The sequence below is a fragment of the Microcaecilia unicolor genome, chromosome 3, assembly GCF_901765095.1.
Source record: "Microcaecilia unicolor chromosome 3, aMicUni1.1, whole genome shotgun sequence".
In the NCBI taxonomy this organism is placed as follows: Eukaryota; Metazoa; Chordata; class Amphibia; order Gymnophiona; family Siphonopidae; genus Microcaecilia; species Microcaecilia unicolor.
The window spans coordinates 182,170,980-182,183,449 of record NC_044033.1 but is presented as its reverse complement, the minus strand read 5'-3'; the positions used below and the strand labels follow the sequence as shown (position 1 = coordinate 182,183,449).

General features: G+C 43.6%; 1 protein-coding gene across 5 annotated transcripts in view; it reads left to right on the top strand.

Moving 5' to 3' along the window:
- Positions 1 to 8,640, top strand: part of RBMS2 (RNA binding motif single stranded interacting protein 2) — a 136,926-nt gene extending 128,286 nt beyond the window's left edge. For 4 of the 5 annotated variants that reach the window (XM_030196696.1, XM_030196699.1, XM_030196698.1 and 1 more), the window contains exon 14: positions 3,603 to 5,403. The gene's annotated coding sequence lies outside the window, so the exon portion shown is untranslated. Of the gene's footprint in view, positions 1 to 3,602; positions 5,404 to 7,536 lie in introns of those variants that run through there. The other variant, XR_003941473.1, reaches the window with a different exon arrangement.
- The last annotated feature ends 3,830 nt before the right edge of the window (positions 8,641 to 12,470 follow it).

Genomic DNA, 12,470 nt, shown 5'->3' with positions numbered 1-12,470 from the left:
CACTTGTGTGGGGATGAGCTGGGTTAATTCCCCTCCCCCGTTTGGGCGGTGGTGAGCTGGGCAGAGTGTCCCTTTGTGGGTGTAATTCTCTAAGTGCTGAGTTCTGCGGATGGAGCTTGGATATTGACATACTGAGGAGTTTCCGGCAGCACATGACCACATATAGGGAGGCAAAAGGATTGCTCTCTATCTCCACCTGCTGGTAGATGGACACAACCCACCAGTCTATGGATTGATCAGCTATGATTAATGGAAAGAAAATTATCAGGTATGATACATAATTTTACCTTCCTGCCCGGAGCGCTGCTGCTAGTTGCCCGGCTGCATCGTGTCTGAGGCCGGCTCTCGGCGATTCAAAATGGCCGCCGAGTTGAAGCTGCCTCACGAGACTTCAACTCTCGGCGGCCATTTTGAAACGCCGAGAGCCGGACTCCCACACGATGCACCACAGCCGTCATCCCTGTTCACTAACAAAAAAAAACAGATCCGAGAGCTGCCCGAGCAGCACCAGCAGTGCCCGCACGTTCTGGCCGATCAGCGACCCATACTCTCCGCTCACCTCCGGCGCAAGCAGCTGCAGCCCCAGTCGCTCCACTGTGCGCTTCAGGAAAGGCATGGCACCAGAACAGTCCCGCTCCCTCACAGCTCCGGGGGTGGGGGGGGGGGGGGGGGAAGCACTGCACTCACATTTGGGAAAAGCTCAGCCAGCGCGGCAAAAAAAAAGAAACCCACAAAACTAAAACTTTTGGATTGGGAGGATGGAGATAGAGATTTGGACATTGGGTGAAAAGGGTGAGCAGGTAATGAATGATTGGGAGGATGGAGATGGAGACTTGGACATTGGGTGAAAAGGGTGAGCAGGTAATGACATAATGGAAGACAGGATGGGGAGCTACAAGGAAAAGGATGATGCACTGAGGTTGAGGAACATGATGGGAAAAGGGGGAATTGATGTGCAAGGGAGTGCCCACACACTGTCTCACAAACACACCCACCCACACTGTGTATCTCACACACACACACAACATGTGTCTTGGGGGTCCTGAGACCTGGGAGGGGGGTCCCTGAGACCAGAGGGGGGGAGGGGGGGGGTCCCTAAGACCACAAAGAGGGGGGAAGGGGGGTTCTCAGACCACAGGGGAGGGGGTCCTGACACCTGAGAGGGGGGAGAGGGGAGGACACATACGCACTAGCACACACTCATTCGCACATACACACACTATCTCACAGACACACTCGCACCCACTCTCTGACACACACACACACTTGCACATTCACTCTCTCTCACACAGTCACTCTCACCGACACTCTCTCAAACATACACACTCCGCGGAAAATCTTGCTAGCGCCCGTTTCATTTGTGCCAGAAACGGGCCTTTTTTACTAGTTTATAAATATGTTAAAAAGCAGCGGTCCCAGCACAGACCCCTGGGGAACCCCCCACTAACTATCCTTCTCCATTGAAAATACTGACCATTTAACCCTACTCTCTGTTTTCTATCTTTTAACTAGTTTTTCATCCACAATAGAACACTACCTCCTATCCCATGACTCTCCATTTTCCTCTGGAGTCTTTCATGAGGTACTTTGTCAAACGCCTTCTGAAAATCCAGATACGCAATATCAACCGGCTCACCTTTATCCATGTTTGTTCACCCCTTCAGAGAAATGTAGTAGATTGGTGAGGCAAGATTTCCCTTCGCTAAATCCATGTTGACTTTGAATATGCTCTGTAATTTTGTTCTTAATAGTCTACCATTTTGCCCGGCACCGACATCAGACTCGTCGGTCTGTAATTTCCCGGATCTCCTCTGAAACTTTTTTTAAAAATCGGTGTTACATTGGCCACCCTCCAAACTTCCAGTACCACACTCAATTTTAAGGATAAATTACATATTACTAACAATAGCTCCGCAAGTTCATTTTTCAGTTCTATCAGTACTCTGGGATGAATACCATCAGGTCCAGGAGATTTGCTGTTCTTCAGTTTGTAGAACTGCCCCATTACATCCTCCAGGATTACAGAAAATTCATAAAGTTTCTCCGGCTCGTCAGCTTTGAATACCATTTCTGGCACGGGTATCCCACCCAAATCTTCCTCAGTGAAGACGGAAGCAAAGAATTCATTTAATCTCTCCGCTATGGCTTTGTCTTCACTTCTCGGTCATCTAGTGGTCCAACCGATTCTTTTGCCGGCTTCCTGCTGTTAATATACTTTAAAAAAATTTTTTTACTATGTGTTTTGGCCTCCAACAAAATATTTTTTTCAAAGTCCCTCTTAGCCTTCCTTATCATTGCTTTGCATTTGACTTGATATTCCTTATGCTCTTTCTTATTATTTTCAGTTGGTTCCTTCTTCCATTTTCTGAAGGATTTTCTTTTAGCTCTAATAGCTTCCTTCACCTCACTTTTTAACCATGCCAGCTGTCGTTTGGTCTTCCGTCCTCCTTTTTTAATACGCGGAATATATTTGGCCTGGGCTTCCAGGATGGTGTTTTTGAACAGCATCCATGCCTGATGTAAATTTTTGACCCTCGCAGCTGCTCTGAGTGTTTTTTTTCCACTGTTCTTCTCATTTTATCATAGTCTCCTTTTTTTTAAGTTAAACGCTAATGTATTTGATTTCCTTTGTAAACTTACTTCAAAGCTAATATCAAATCCGATCATATTATGATCACCGTTATCAAGCGACTCCAGCACCATTACCTCCCGCACCAGATCATGGGACTAGGTCTAGAATTTTTCCTTCTCTCGTCGGCTCGTGTACCAGCTGCTCCATAAAGCAGTCCTTGATTTTATCAAGGAATTTTACCTCTCTAGCGTGCCCCGATGTTACTTTTACCCAGTCAATATCGGGGTAATTGAAATCACCCATTATTATTGTGTTGCCCGGTTTGTTTGAGTCCCTAATTTCCTTTAACATTTCTGCATCCGTCTGTTCATCCTAGCCAGGCGGATTTGATAGTACACTCCTATCACTATCCTTTTCCCCTTTACACGTGGAATTTCAATCCATAGTGATTCCAAGAAGTGTTTTGTTCCCTGCAGAATTTTCAATCTATTTAATTCAAGGCTCTCCTTAATATACAATGCTACCCCTCTAATTCGATCCACCCTATCACTGCGATATAATTTGTACCCCGGTATGACAGTGTCCCACTGGTTATCCTCCTTCCACCAGGTCTCAGAGATGCCTATTATATCTAATTTTTCATTTAGTGCAATATATTCTAACTCTCCCATCTTATTTCTTAGGCTCCTGCCTAAGTTTTTAGTGGTTAAATTGGACCGCATAAAGTCCTATCTTTGTGGTATTTCTTATGTGGTTAAGTGCTGAATATATCACACTTAATCGCTTAAGAGAGAGCTGGCCGCATAAACCTGGCACCTGGACATGGCTCAGTATTGAATTTCTGGGAATAGCACTAGTGGCAGCTTAAAAAAAAACAAAAAAAAAACAAACCTGCTGCTGCTTGCTGAATATCACCTTTTATTTTTTCAGACGCAGATAACTTTATTGATTTTTATATCTGTTGCCAAAGAAATATATTAAGTGGTTTAAAGTAAAAATTAATAATTTAAACTTTTTTATTCTCTTGTAGGTTTGTTGCAGTAAGAAGTACCAGGCAGGCGAGGTTTGATTCTGCAACTTCCACAACCCACCATGGTGGTTTCTTATGCTGGCTGAACAATGGAGGAAAAAAAAACTGATATTTTTTTCTTTCTTTTGCAAAGAAACTTTTTTTTTTTTTTTTTTTTGTAAACTGCAATAGGCTTTCTACACTGAGGCACCAAAGGAGATGAACTGAAGAAAACAGAGACATTACACCCTTCTTCCCTTCCAAGAAAGAGACAATAAAACATCACAGAAGTCTGTTTTCATGAGGACATTTTTTAAAGGAAAATATTCAGTCACCTAAGCTTTTAACAGTTCTTTTCCACCCAAATTTGAAATCATTTTTGATGCAAAAGAGCAAAATAGTTTTTTGGTTTGTTTTTTTTGTTGTTGTTGTTGTTTGTTTTTTTAATTTCCCCCTCATTCTTAACCTTGTATTTTTTTCTTTGTTTTAAAGATCATCTTTAGGAACGAAAGATATGCAAACTGTTCTTTTTGATGTGTTTTTGAGGACTTTTGTTTTATTTTTGTTTTTAAAGCTATGAATTTTGTACAGAAGACTGCATTTCCTACCCTTGACCCTCTCTCCTGATGCTGGGTAGCTTCAGCTATAGCAAAGATGCTATTTTTTTATTTTTTTATTCTTTATTTTATAAAGAACAAACACTAAGTGTTGGAAATTAGTGACTTTTTCACAGACAAGGAGGATGCGGTGGCAGAACCTTTTGCTCGAGAATGGAAACTTTACGTGGAGCATAGCGTGTGACTGAGGGCCCATGTTGTTGCCTGATGTGCGATTCTGGCCCTGAACTCTCCCCCTCATCTCCGTTTGCTCCTTCAGATCTTGCTTGAGATTTTTTAAAAAAATGTTCTTATTTGTTGTACCATGGATGTTTTCTGCCTCTGTGCTACTGTTGGTCAGTTGCTAGCAGAATGGTCCAGCTTGGAACATGTGGCAATAGGGAGTGGGGGCAGGGGTCAGTTTCACACTGAGTTGGAACTTTTGGTGAAGTGGCCCCCGGATAGGCAAAAGGGTGGAGGGGAGGGGGTGACTGGATGGGACACAGAGCATGCACATTGTTTTAAGCCACCTCTGAGTTTTTATTTTTATTTTTTGAGTGACTCGTCTTGACTGGTAAGAGGCTTTAATAACCAAACGGGGCACAGCCCTTATCTATAAGCTCCAAAGGGAGTGGTCTTTGAAGTTGCCTACCTTCCAGTGTATTGCAATAGCTGATTTCTTTTGTTTTTTTTAAAGCTGAGTGAAAAGATGTCTGTACATCAGCTGCTGGTGTCATCTTAACTCTTAGGGGAGATGGGGGTGGATCTGTTGGTGCCACATAACACTGGGGGAGAACAGGTGTATGGCTGGGGCCACCTGACCTCAAGACAAGATTGTGACACGAATTTCTGGATCTCAATACAACTTGCTGTCTCTTCCTTCTCACTTCTGTTCATCCTTCCCTCTTCCCCTTAGTCCCTCATTTTGTCCTGACATGGTTCCCTTCAGCTTTTCCCTAAGATTACTTTGAACACTAAACTGACTGTCCAGGATTGAGGGCAGGTTCTCTGAGCTCCCTTCAGCCCCAGTTTAGCAGCAGAGCAAAGCAGTCCTTGAGCATTCTATTTTTGATCCAAGTCTGTTTTTCTCTTCTTTCCCAGTCAGTAAGAGGAGTTGACAAAACAAAGCGCCGAACCACACTTAAGGCTGGAGCAAAACTCTCCCGGTGTCATGGAGTCTGATTTGATGCTTCAGCTGCAGTGGCTGGCTAACTACTGCTTTTCTACGTGTGTCCCCCCCCCCCCCCCCCCCCCCCCAGATTCCTCCATTGTTTGGCATAGCGCATAAAAATGATGTAAAAGAGAAGGCAGGCGATGCTAGAGGCGACTCGGGCAGCAGAATTTCCTGCTGTCCTGTCTGTCTTCATCTTCTATGTTTGAGTGACCAGGAAACACGCTTTGTCTTGAAAGCCAAGAATTGATTAACTTTTTTTTTTTTTTTTTTTAATTTGTGGGGGAATTTTGTCTTGTAGATTTTGTAGGTTTTAAATTTGTATTTCTTTGGACAAATATGTTTCAGTGCATTGGACAATCAGAGCAAAAAGGAGAAAACACTATAGGAATAATATATAAGTGCAGAGGATGTATTATTGTTAATATATGTTTGGAGGATGGCAGGGGTTGTGGTGCTACAGGTTGCAGCAGGGGTATTGGCCCAGTAGATGTTTTTATTGTGTGTGGGTATGCGTGAAGGACGTTAATGGGGAATCTGGTTGCATTTTAAGAAATAGTGAAGTCTTTTAATGTTCCGCGGACTTTACAAAGAAATCTCCTCGACCTACCTAATTGAGAAATTTTGTTGCTGAGGCTTCCACATAATACATGTTACCACTTAGGAGTCCAGCGTTTGTCAGAGTAAGAGGGGAAACTTGGACTAAAACGTCATTAGTTGCTTTGTTTTAAAATTGAAATCCTCTAGAAGAATGATGCTGGGGCTGGTAGTTAGATAAATGCAATGGTTGAAAGCTGAACATTGTTTATAAATGCCCAGGAAAGACTGAAGTGGTTGAAAATCATTCTGCAGTGAGTACACCTCTGAACCTGGCTAACTTTTTTTTTTTTTGTGGGGTTTTTTTTTGTGTGTTTGTGTAGTGACTCCAGGTTCCTGAGCAAAGCACTGACATTTGGCATAGCCTGGACTGAACCTTTTTCTGATGGCAGCAGGTTTGGACTGTGTCAATGCTCCAAGACGGTCCTAGAATTGACATTTTAAAAATATATATTTAAAAAAGTCGGTGGCCAGAGAGGATGGCATCTGTCACAGGTTAATCATTTTGATGTGTACCCCAATACTGTGCAGTGTATTGTGTGAAGAGGGGACCAGAAACCTGAAATTCTATTTTTAAGTTTAAAAAATTAAATAAATGTGGTGATTCTGCCCCTTACTGCTTTAGGAAATACTTCTCCTTTTGGGCTGACCCTTGGGTTTTTAGGCTTTTTTTTTTAACCCAGAGAATCTTGTTTTAAAATGAGGGCTGCCATTTAAACCCGCTCCCTCCACCCCACCACCAAGCTGTGGCCAGTCCCTGCAATGTGCAGCCTGAAGGAAGCAGAGGGTAGTTCTGCCAGTGCTGAAATCCAGGCAGGCTGGCCCATAGCCATGACACCCCTAAATGTGACTGGCCAATTTTGTATCTCAAAGAGCAATCTCCCATTTAGTGGGGGTGGGGGTGGGGATTCATCCAGTCCCAGTGCATTTCAGTGGGGCTATACACTGTCTCACTTTCATCACATGTCCTAAAGCTGCTTCAAAATAACCAACCTAGCAATAGCTGTTCAGTTGGAGATGTTCCACCAACAGAGAGAGTGCTTATTGTATATAAAACGGGTGCAGGGCGTCCAAAACCTTTGTGTGAAAATATACCTCCTGCATATCCTGAAAACCTGGAGGAACAGCTTAAAAACCTCAGAGAGATCTGATATTGTACATAGATTATACTGCAAAGGTAGACATGATGGCATGGTTGTGACAGGGCTCTTTCTGTATCTCATAGTTTTTGACTGGTGTGTGAAGTCTGTATTATAGATAAACTAGGAAAAAATGCCCGTTTCTGAGTGCAATGAAACGGGCGCTAGCAAGGGACCCCCCTCCCTCCGAGCTACTTGCCTTGTTCGGGGTTCGCGTTCGCCTCGCGTTGCGGCCCTCGAGTGTTATAGCTCCGCCCTCGACGTCATGACATTTTGACGCGAGGGCGGTGCAGACACTCCAGGGCACACCGGATATCTCGGGCGCCTCAACTTCCGTGGAGGCTTCAGAACGTTGGGGTTGCCTTTTATATAGAGAGATAGGGTTGATATGATGGATAAAATGGGGGAATCGGATAGGCAGACAAGTAGAGACCTGTAAAAAGGGGTGAAAGAGATGGGAAACAAGGCCAAGTCACTTAATCATCCATTCCCTCAGGTACAAATTTAGATTTTAGGCAGTCCGGGAATAGGAAAGTAGATACTGTAGGTGAATGTAACCCACATTGACCTACAAATGAAAAAGGCATGAGCTAGATCCAAAATCCTTATCTCTTCCGTTGGTATGATTAGATGCAAACCAAACTGAATTGCCTTTGGGAGAGTACAGTGGACTCCACTGGATTTCTAGACTGCACCTTTGACCCTCCAGGCCCCTCCCCATTCACAGCAGGTGCACCTGAGTCCAGCGCCGTCTCCTCAGCATGGGCCAGAGAGAGCATGCCATGTGGATCTGCCTTCCCATCTCTGTCACAAGGAGTTATGGTTCTTGTCACTTAGTTGTTTGGCTGTCTACACAGCAAAGTGTGGCTCCCCCACCCCAACCTTTGCTGCAAGGACCAACAGTGGGAGCTTGCCTGCTGCTACCCTCTGCCGGCTACAGTGCAATGCTGATGCATGAGCTCAGACTGCTAGTATAAGTCTCCATGAGGTCATGAGCAGCTTGCTAAATGCATCTGTGCCTTTTCAGTCCCAAAATAGCCAGTGCTCTGACAGTCCTGCAGCCCTGTTTAAGTTCTCACACCAGTGACTTCATTTTTTTCTTTTTGTTAATGGTGGGGCCTAGGTTAACATGGCTAAATAGGTAATTTAGATGTTGACATCACCTCCAGCTCTCCTCTGAGTGGCTTAGCTTGACTCCGAAGTAGTGGGGCCATAGCCCACCCATGACTGCACCCCTGCTTGTCGATTTTTATGTTGCGGTTGTGTCTCACTTCTGCCAAATCTGTGGCTTAATTAAACATGTCTGCTATATCCCTGACTGCATCATGTGCTGCAATGGCATCCATACATAATTCGGAATTTGCTAGTAGAGACCTACTTTCTTTAAAAGAAAACAGAGAGGCTTTGCCATATTACATCATGGCCTCAATAAGGAGGACAGGAACCCACTTAAAATGTACTACATCTCAGCTCGGGTCAAAGAGGTACCATAGTCAGCTTCTAGCTCAACCCCTACAGCTGGATCATGGCTAAAAAGAGATGATAGCATTTTTACCTTCTATTCTCCACTCCCCCCCCCCCCCCCCCCCCCCCCACCAACTTGGCAACATGCAGAATATAGGCAAATGGCTTCTTTTCTCAGATGCAGAATAGCTGAAGTGAAGGATGTCCCAAAGTGGGTTGGGGGGGGGGGGGGTCCTGAAGCCATCTGTGGAGACAAATTCCACCCAGGCAACACTGAATATTCAGCTGAATACATATCCAAGACTGCCTTAAGAGATCAGGGTAAACCAAAACTGACAGTCAGTGACACAGCATTGACTAGCATAAGGCTTTTTGCTAGGAAGTCTGAATTTTGTCAGTCGCTATGAAGACACCTGTGTTGGTTGAGTGGAAGTCCATCATGGGTGAAACTTTGGGAAGGACAGTGTTGGATCTGCCAGCTCTCTACAGAATAACGGGCAGCCAGCCCTCTTTCATTTTCAACTTGTGTCAAGAAGCAGCATTGGATGTGTAGTCACTTCCTGCATGGACAATAGCAGGACTACATGTCCCAGATTGTGTGAGAGGTTGGCCTAGCTTCAGGTGTTTGACCAGAGCAGACTGTATGAACTGTGAGGTAATTTAACCGGAAGATTCTATATAGACTAATTTAAAGTTGCATTCGGTTTTTGGGTTTTTTTTTTTTTAAGAATTTGCTATTGTACAAATTGAGGAAGTTTAAAATTATTTTTGTAAACAAGAATTTTTTTTAATTTAGAGATTAGTTTTCAAGGCAGTAATATTATAGGTTTATTGTGTGGAAGCTGTGCTTTTGCAAGGAGGGGTATACAATACACCCATAGGTTCAGGTCTTATCCTACACCTAGAGAAACGTGATGGCAACAGGCAATGAGGGAGTTGGAGGTGCATCGTCTGTCCTCCAGAATTATCCTACTGGGATTTTAAAAATGCATTTTTCCTGTTAGCCTTTTTGTGGGGTATTTTTTCATTTTTGTTTTTCAGTTCATATTAATAGAACTTAGGATTGATTCATTGATTTTTGTCTTGCTTTTTCAAGACTCTACTCTGATTCCAAGTTTCCCTGTTTCTCTTAGATACTTTTACTCCGTTTTGGTTTGAGAGTAAAATCTCCCATGACCAAATGTCTTGTAAGGATATGAACAGATAATCACACCCTCTGGAAAGCCTTTACTCTTAGCATACTGTAGATTTTTTTTTTAAAGTTTAAAGGAATGTGATTTGTTTATATGACAGCATTTAGCCCCCATGAAATATGGATGTGGGAGCCCACCTGAGTATGGGTTAAGATGTGTAAAGGAATGCGAGTGAGGTCCATTTTGACTTGGTCATCTTGATTAACTCCATGTTCACCCATCATTATAAACCAGCACTGGCAGGATTCTAGTGGCTTTTTCTCCTACATTTCAGCAGAACATATTAAATACGGGATCAATATTCAGCTGGCAGTGGTGAGCAAGTTTTTAGCTGCTGCCAGTACTGTTCTTGGATATTCAGTGCCAGGCCACGGCATTGAGTATTTGGGTTTATGCGGCCAGCTATCTTTAACTGCCTAATCGACAGTATGTAAAGATAGGACTGTGCTATGTGGTGTGATTTGGCCGCTTTACTTGGGCAGGTGAATGCTAAATAAATACTTAACTGCATTGCTGACTCCGCCCCCTGATCGCCTACAAAATGGCCGGCTTTGAGTTTAGCAGGCTGTACCTGATACTCAGCGGCCCTAACTAAGTGCCATGCAGTATCAATGGATAGCCCTGCACAAGCGTTTCAGCCACAGGAGCCATTTCATGCTGATTCAATCACTTCAAATAGTATTGACTTGTTGAGTTCTTCTAATTCACATTGGTATATATAATTTTGTGTTCCCTTAAGTCAGAGTTTCTTAATTCGGTCCTGGAGTACCTCCTTGTCAGGTATTCACTATGAATATGGATGAAATGTTTGCATACAATGGAGACAGTGTATGCAAATCAATCTCCTATGTGTTCCTTGTGGGATATCTTGAAAACCTCAGTGGCAAGGGAGTACTGCCTTCAGTGACAATCAGGTGAGGCGGGGCTGGACTCCCTCATCCTGGGCCTGTAGGAACTGTGGCAGAGTGATCAGTTCGAGATTGGGAGTGACTACCTCTGTGGCAAAAGAACACTGTAGCAGTGTTTAGGTTTGCGTTAAAATAAATGTAAATCTACAACGGTAACGTCTTCAAGCTCAGCCTTTGAAGACTGTCGTTTTACAGCTGCCTCCATTCCCACTTCTGTACAGTTCATGCAGTCCTTAAGATAGTGCTTTAAAAGCAGCCTCTCGGCATACAAGGGGCTGTATACTCTGGCATATTATATGATGCTGCTAGATTGAAACGTCTCTATTTGGAGATAAGATGACTAAAAAGGTATGCTACACTGACATACTGGAGTTATTTTATATTACCAAAGATTTTAAATGCTGTTCAGTAGGCAGAGGATATGCTGTTGCTTCTGCTTATGGCAGTGTTTTTTTTTTAGTTGTCCCTTTTTCCTTTCTGACTACATTTTCTTGTTGGTTATGTGAGCTGGTCATAATCAGAAACTAACTTCCCTCCCTTTTTCATTGGATGGCTTTGGTTCAGGAGTTCTACACAACAGTACGGTTTCTTTGGCTCTGCAGGCAGATCCTGTTACCCATTTCTATGATTTCAGCTTTCACCGTGATCATTACGATCGCCGGCGCCCTCTCTCTGTTCCTGCTCTGGGCTACTTGTCACCTTGTGGCATCATTGCCAACACTATGATAGAAAGTTGGGCATGTTTACTGGTTAACATGACTCGTTTGCACTGTCACCATTTCTTTGCTGTTTAAATGTGTGGTTTGTTTGGGGGGTTTTTTTTGGTCGATGGAGATGGCTAAACAAATTTACACAAAATCGCTGAGAAGATTATGCCTATCCAGGAGTGTTTGTGGATGTGATAGGTGAGTTATGGGCCTATGGTAAAGGATCAGGCACATTGTGAGAGGGCTCTTTTTACTTAACATAGGTCATCCTTCAAAGGAAAGAAATGTGTATTTAACAACTATTTGCTCACGGTTGTGTGTAAAATCCCTCTGCTCCTAGATGATCCCAAGAAGAACTTGGTTTTCAAAGACTTGGTTACTGGAATGATTTTGAGTATTTTTTTGTAAGCATTCTCTCTACCTCTGTGCCAATAAGGAATAGTATAATGTTGCTTATGGTAGCAGTTCATTTTCATGCCCTCGTGAGCATAATTCACTTACTAAAAACAATAGAAGTATGGAAATATGTCTGTATTTTCTGCCTAGCAAAAGAGAAACAGTTGAAATGTGCAAATGTTCATCTTAACCACTACTGCCAGTATACATACATGGAAAGCCAGAAACTATGATCCAATTAAAGGGTCACAGCTTTTATTTATCGCCATCAGGGCTGCCAAGGAAGGGGGTGGGGAGAATTGGGCCTGGCCTCCAAGGGGGGGGGGGGGGGGGTCCAGCACCGGCAAAGCTTCTGGAGGCAGGCAGAAGGTTCTGCTCCCTCGGTCTATATCTCTCTCCTGCTTCTGAGTATTGGGACACAGGTGATTGGTCCCAGCACACAGGAGCAGGAGAGTGACACGCACGCTGAGGGAGGAGCAGACATAGGAAGGTAAGGGGGCGATGGTGGATGCGGCTGCTGCAGCCCTGCCTCAGGCCTAGCTCTTTTTCTTAGTGGCCTGACCACCACCCCTTCACACTCCAATCCCCACTAAATCTATTAGGAAGGAGACCTAGGAATAAGATGGGAACTTAAGGACTAAATAAAGTAGAGCTGAGGATTATAGTGATAACTTTGAAATCATTAATTTTTTATTTTGTAGTTTAAGAGGCTCTCCAT